The 5,756-nt window shown below is 42.9% G+C and overlaps 1 pseudogene; it reads right to left on the bottom strand.

The window, feature by feature from the left end:
• The window catches only part of LOC115070785, a 70,541-nt pseudogene that overhangs the window by 1,464 nt on the left and 63,321 nt on the right, over window positions 1-5,756 (bottom strand).

Below are 5,756 nucleotides of genomic sequence, written 5' to 3'. Positions count from 1 at the left end.
TTCCTTCCTTCCTTCCTTCCTTCCTTCCTTCCTTTCTTTCTTTCTTTTTCAGCCCACTATATGCCAGGCACTGTTCAAAATACTAGAGAAACAGCAGTTACCAATACAAATAAGGAACTTGCACTGTATTCTAGACTATATTCCAGTGCAGTGCTCTCTAGAAGAATGCTCTAAAAAAGTAGTTCTGTCCATAGCCTTGAATCCCAGAGCTTGTGGAGGTAGAAGCAGGCAGATCTCTGTGAGACCAAGGCCAGCTTGGTCTACATAGTGAGTTCCAGACCAACTGTGGCTACAGGGAGACCCTGTCTCAAGCAAACAAACAAACAAACAGACAAACTTCTGTCCATAGAACTCTGGAAGATAATGATATTTATTGAGCTGCCTAACACAGCATCTCAGTAAGGATTTAAATTCAGCCTGCTGTTGGCAGCACTGGACTTTGAAGGTTCCTGTTAGTGTTAAAATTTTGTAATTCTATTTCTACAGATCAAAATTCTACAAATTCCTCTGGCAACAGAACTTCAATGTCCAATATCCCACAAGTCTTCGAGTCAGAATATTTCATGGAAATCCTCAGAATAAGCCGTAATTTATGGCACAATTTCTAGTAGTTGCAGAGGGTAGGTTTCTTCCCTGGCATGGGGATTTGTGTCTCAAGGAGAATCAAGTGTTAAGGATGATTTGCTGCACCTGAATTTTCTGTCAAGCAGTTGGGATGCCTAGAGGGAAGGATGAAACTGCTGACGATGCAACTCAATACTATGTGCTCAGTACTTGAGTTTCAGGGACACTCTGAAGTCTGGAAGGGGAGATGTGTCTCAGAGATTTAGTTTGCAATATGAGGGCCTAATCATTATCATGGAAGCCAAATCTCAACTTCAACTATTTGGATCAGATCTGCTTTTCAAAGTACCGGTGAGTTGTAGAGTGCCTTAGGATTTCAGTAGCTTCAATGCATGATTGTGGGGCTGGCTTTCAGATAAACCCCCTTTTTTCACAAGAGGATAGCTTTCTTGTGCACTGTTATTTTTATAACATCCTCACTGTGGCATAAATAAAAGATTTGGAGTTGGTTTTGGACTTGGATCTGCTACTCATTCACAGTGGGGCCTTTGTCAACCTGCTTAACTCAGAACCTCAGGTTTTCTCATTTGTGGAAAGGATGATATTAGTGATAAAACTACTGAGGGAGTAAATGAATGTTTTATCACCTGTAAGTGTGTATAGTAGATGCTATGTATGGTATTAGTCTTGCTTTTTTCTTTTGGTGAGCTTGGGACAACAGAGTTACCTTTCAATTTATGATGGAGTTGTAGCCCAATAAACCCTAGAGTAAGCTGAACATGCATTTAACACCTTAATTTATATTAACATATAATTGAATACATTAACCTATCAAACAAAGTCAGCTTAACCCAGCTGACTTTAAACATGCTCAGAACACCGTCATTGGACTACTGTTAGGTGAAATATAATACAAAGCCTATTTTGTAATGGGGTATTGATTATATCATGTAAGTTATTGAAAACTACTGAAAATGAAAACCATAATGATTGTGTACTCGGAAAACAGTCTCTACTGAATGCCTGCTGTTTTTTCACAATTGTGACATTGAACCAACACAAGATCAGGATATAGAAGACAAACAGCTAAGTTAACTAATTCACTGTGTGATGTGACTAGTCATATTCCCACATTCAAGTCCTTGGTTGGAATTTGTTTGATATTCACCTAGAAAGATCTTCAAAAAGGGGTTTTGGTTATATTTTAGGAGGAAGAGTGAACAATAGGAAAAGTATTTTGGTAGAAGTACATGAGCTGCCCAACTTTGGGAAACCATGAAATCCTGTCTGGGTAGAGTTTGAAGAAATCTGTCTCTGATTGGTTCTAGCTCAGCACTGGCCTTTGCCTTTGTAGCTGTATCTAGGTGTGTGTGTAGGTGTGTGTGCCTGCCTTTCATGGATGTCCTAATTAGACTCCAGGTTCTCACAAGAAAAGCCCTAATATCAACCTATCCCTCCTCCATAGACATGTCCTTTATCCTCTTCTTTCAAGGGTGTCCTCTGTTTTCTAGGCTGGCCCACAGAGCACTCACTGGCACTTCTTAGCCTGTCAGGTGAAGAACAGCCAACATATCAAATGTCCCAGAACTTTTTGTGCTTTCTCACAGGTGTCCTTCACAGTCACAAGTGGTTTGAAGACAAGATGGCAAGCCCTTTTTAAAAACATAAGTCCGAAGAGTCGTCACTTTTGTTTTCTCTGAAATATTAATGTGAAAAATGGCTCCCTAGTGATTATGCACTGGTCATTGTGGGTAAAATAGAGGGAGAGAGTGGGGGGGCTTTGGGTTGTTTGGCCTAGCCACTTCTGCTCATTAAGAGAGGAGGTATTTGTGGATTAGAGGAGTCATCTAAAAAAGTACCCCAAACTAAGATGCTTGTTCTGATATATATAAAAAAAAGAGTGGATCAGCATTTGCAAGTGGTTAACACAGTCTTTCAGCTTTATAATCTCTCTTGGTCTCAGCCGGAATTGTACAATAGAATATTATGCTGTTATTTTAAATTTATGGTTTTAATTTAACCATTAAACAAAAATGAATTGAAAATCCTATGGGTAGAGTTTGAAGCCTATGGGGGCTGGAGAGATGGCTCAGTGGCTAAGAGCACTGGCTGCCCTTGTAGAGAACCAGGGTTCAGTTCCCAGCACTCACAGGGTAGCTAACAATCATCTGCAACTCCAGCTCCAGGGGATCCAACGTTCTTTTCTGGCCTTCACAGGAATTGCATGCACATGATGTACTTACATGTAGGCAAAACACTCATACACATAAAATAAGAAGAAATAAATAAAAAAGTATTTTTTTAAAAGAAAATCCTATTTTGTAGTTTAGTCTCACCTCAAGTGCTCAACTGCACATGTGGCTAGTGGCTACCATATTGGATGGTGCAGGTCTGCATAGCAACCCTATAATATGCCATGGTGCCTTTGTGATCCCTGTATCAACTAAGTCACATATTGATGTAGGTAAGAGGTCAAAGATTTATGAGCTTCTATGATCTAGGCAGGGAAAGAAAGAAAGTGACAGGGCTCTGAGTGTACTGTAGGAGGGACCGGTCAACTTGAAGACATGATACCTTTCCTTTTTTTTTAATATTATTTTTATTTTATGTGTATAGGTGTATTTGCCGCATGTGCATAAGTGCACCTGTGTTGTGCAGTGCCTGCAGAGGTCAGAAGAAGGCATTGGATCTCCTGGAACTGGAATTATGGCCAGTTGTTGTGGGTGCTGGGAATCAAACCTGGGTCCTCTGCAAGAGCAGTCAGTGCTCTTAACTGCTGAGCCATCTCTCCAGACCCAGTGATACTACTTAGCTATAGTCAATGGTTGCTTTTTGGAAATGTCAGCCCAGGGGTCAAGATTAACTTTTTGTTCGTTTTAACATTTGTAATGAAGTTATCCATGTCTGTATACATATACATGCACATGTGGGTGTCTGTGCACATACATGTATGTTTGCATGGAGAATAGAGGTTGACATTGGATATCTTCCTCTATTGTTTGACACCTTAGTTTTTGAGAAAGGGTCTCACTGAACCTGGCACCCAATGATTGGCTAGAATGGTTGTCCATTGAACCTCTGGGATCCTCCTATCTCTGTCCTGCCCCCGGCTAGGGTTACAGACATATGTGATCACGCCTAGCCTTTTTACATGGAAATTTGAACTCAGTTCTTCATGCTTCTATTGTAGGCCCTTTACTGACTGAGCCATCTTCTCAGCGCCCCCCATTTGTAATGAATTTAAAAAGCACCGATATTATATAATAAATTATTATATTATATTCCCCATTTCAACCACATTGGAACCCTGATGTCTCCAATGAGCCACCAAAGTTCATGTTTTGTGGATCAAACCACTTCACCTAAAACAGTTTTTGTGGAATTTGTGGAAAATGAGGGAAGCACAGAAAGGTTAACTTCAGGAAGCCAGAACCTGGATCTGAATTTCTAGAAATGGGCAGATTAAATAAAAACATTGTGGTGAGGGAAAAACAAAATGAATCAAATAAAAATGAAACAAGACCACCAAAACATCAACAACAAGACACCCTAAATTAATTTTTAGTATCAAAATCACCTCTCCGATGTATTTAGAATGCTATAGAACAGAGCTAGACCCCCCCAATATGAAGGAGCCTCAGTTGAGGTAATGATTCCCCCTAGTGATCTTAAGCCAATGTCCACTCAAAGAAGAGGAAAATATTTATTTATTATTTTATGTATTTGTGCTTTGTCCACGTGTACAGGTGTACCCATGGATGCAATGGCTGTGGAGGCAAGAGGGTGCTGGGTCCCCTGGAACTCGAGTGGTTGTTAGATGTCATGTGGGTGCTGGGAACTGAAGCTGGGTCCTCCGCAAGAGCAGCCTGTGCTCTTAAACACTGAGCCATCTCTCCAGTCCCAGGAAAATATTTTTGTGCTCCAAAGCACACAATTGTTAAGTGTGCCTCAAATTTTCATTGCAAGGCTTCAAAATCACAGTTCAGGAAAGTGTATTAAAGTAACAGCTGACATTTCACTGAAAGGAAGATATGAGGAGAAAGTGACTGAATTATGGAGACACTGCTTAACATGATGAATAACTAGCCATCTTGCCATCATATGAGAATTCAGGAAACCACCCTCCCAACTTTAAAAACATATTTTTATGTATATGAGCGTGTCATTTGCATGTATGTAAGTGCACCCATGGAGGTCAGAATAAGGCAATGGATTTCCTGGAATTAGAGTTACAGATGGTTGTGAGCTACCATGTGGGCACTGGAAACGAAGCCTGGGTCCTCTGTAAGAGTAGCTAGTGCACTTAACTGCTGAGTCATCTCTCCAGCCCTAGTTTTAGCTTTAAAAAAAAAAAATCTTGCCCATTTCCACAGCCTTTCTCTCCTGAGTTTGGGCCCCGCCCCATTCCTTGTCTTGGGGCCCCAGACACTTGGGGAAACAATAGTGCTTCCTGATCCTTTACATCCAGACCAGCATAGTGCCTTCTCTGGGCCCCAGGAGCACTGCTTCTGGGCCTGGACCAGCTCTCACCTCCCTCTGCTTCCCTGGGCATGCAGGACCCTCCACAGGCCTCTCTCCTACCGCAGGTCTGTCTCCAGGGTAAGTCCATTGCGCCCTCCACACCTTGACTCCCCCGGGCTCATTTACCCTCCCATCTCTGCTGCTTTTCTCTCCTCAGAGTTTGGGCCCTGCCCCATTCCTTGTCTTGGGGCCCCAGACACCTGGGGAACCAATACTGCTTCCTCATCCTTTCTATCCAGACCAACTTAGTGCCTTCTCTGGGCTCCAGGAGCACTGCTTCTGGGCCTGGCCCCACCCTTGCCTCCCTCTGATTCCCTGGGCCTGCACCACCAACCAGCCTCTTTCTGGGATGCAGGGGCTGACCTTTCCTCTTCCTGATCCTTTGCATCCAGACCAACCCAGCTCCTCAGTGCAGTCCCCAGGAGGCCTTAGGGTCTCTTTCTGCCCCATCTGCCTTTGGATCTCAGGGTGGCATGCCACCAGCTGCCCTAGACCAGCATCTTTCCTGGGCCAGGCTCCCAGGCCAGTCCAACCCCCAAATTCCTGAGGCCAAAATCGTTCCTGGAGGGATCCAGACCTTAGAGGAAAGAATGAAAACATCTGACCCTCACCTGAATTGGGCCTCTGTGGGAACTCCTGAAGACAAAAGCAATCCAGTCATTCCAATATAC

Source organism: Nannospalax galili, unplaced genomic scaffold (assembly GCF_000622305.1).
Source record: "Nannospalax galili isolate Female #2095 unplaced genomic scaffold, S.galili_v1.0 scaffold150, whole genome shotgun sequence".
NCBI classification, from domain to species: Eukaryota; Metazoa; Chordata; class Mammalia; order Rodentia; family Spalacidae; genus Nannospalax; species Nannospalax galili.
Note: the sequence above shows the minus strand (reverse complement) of the source record. Positions and strands in the feature narration are given on the sequence as shown.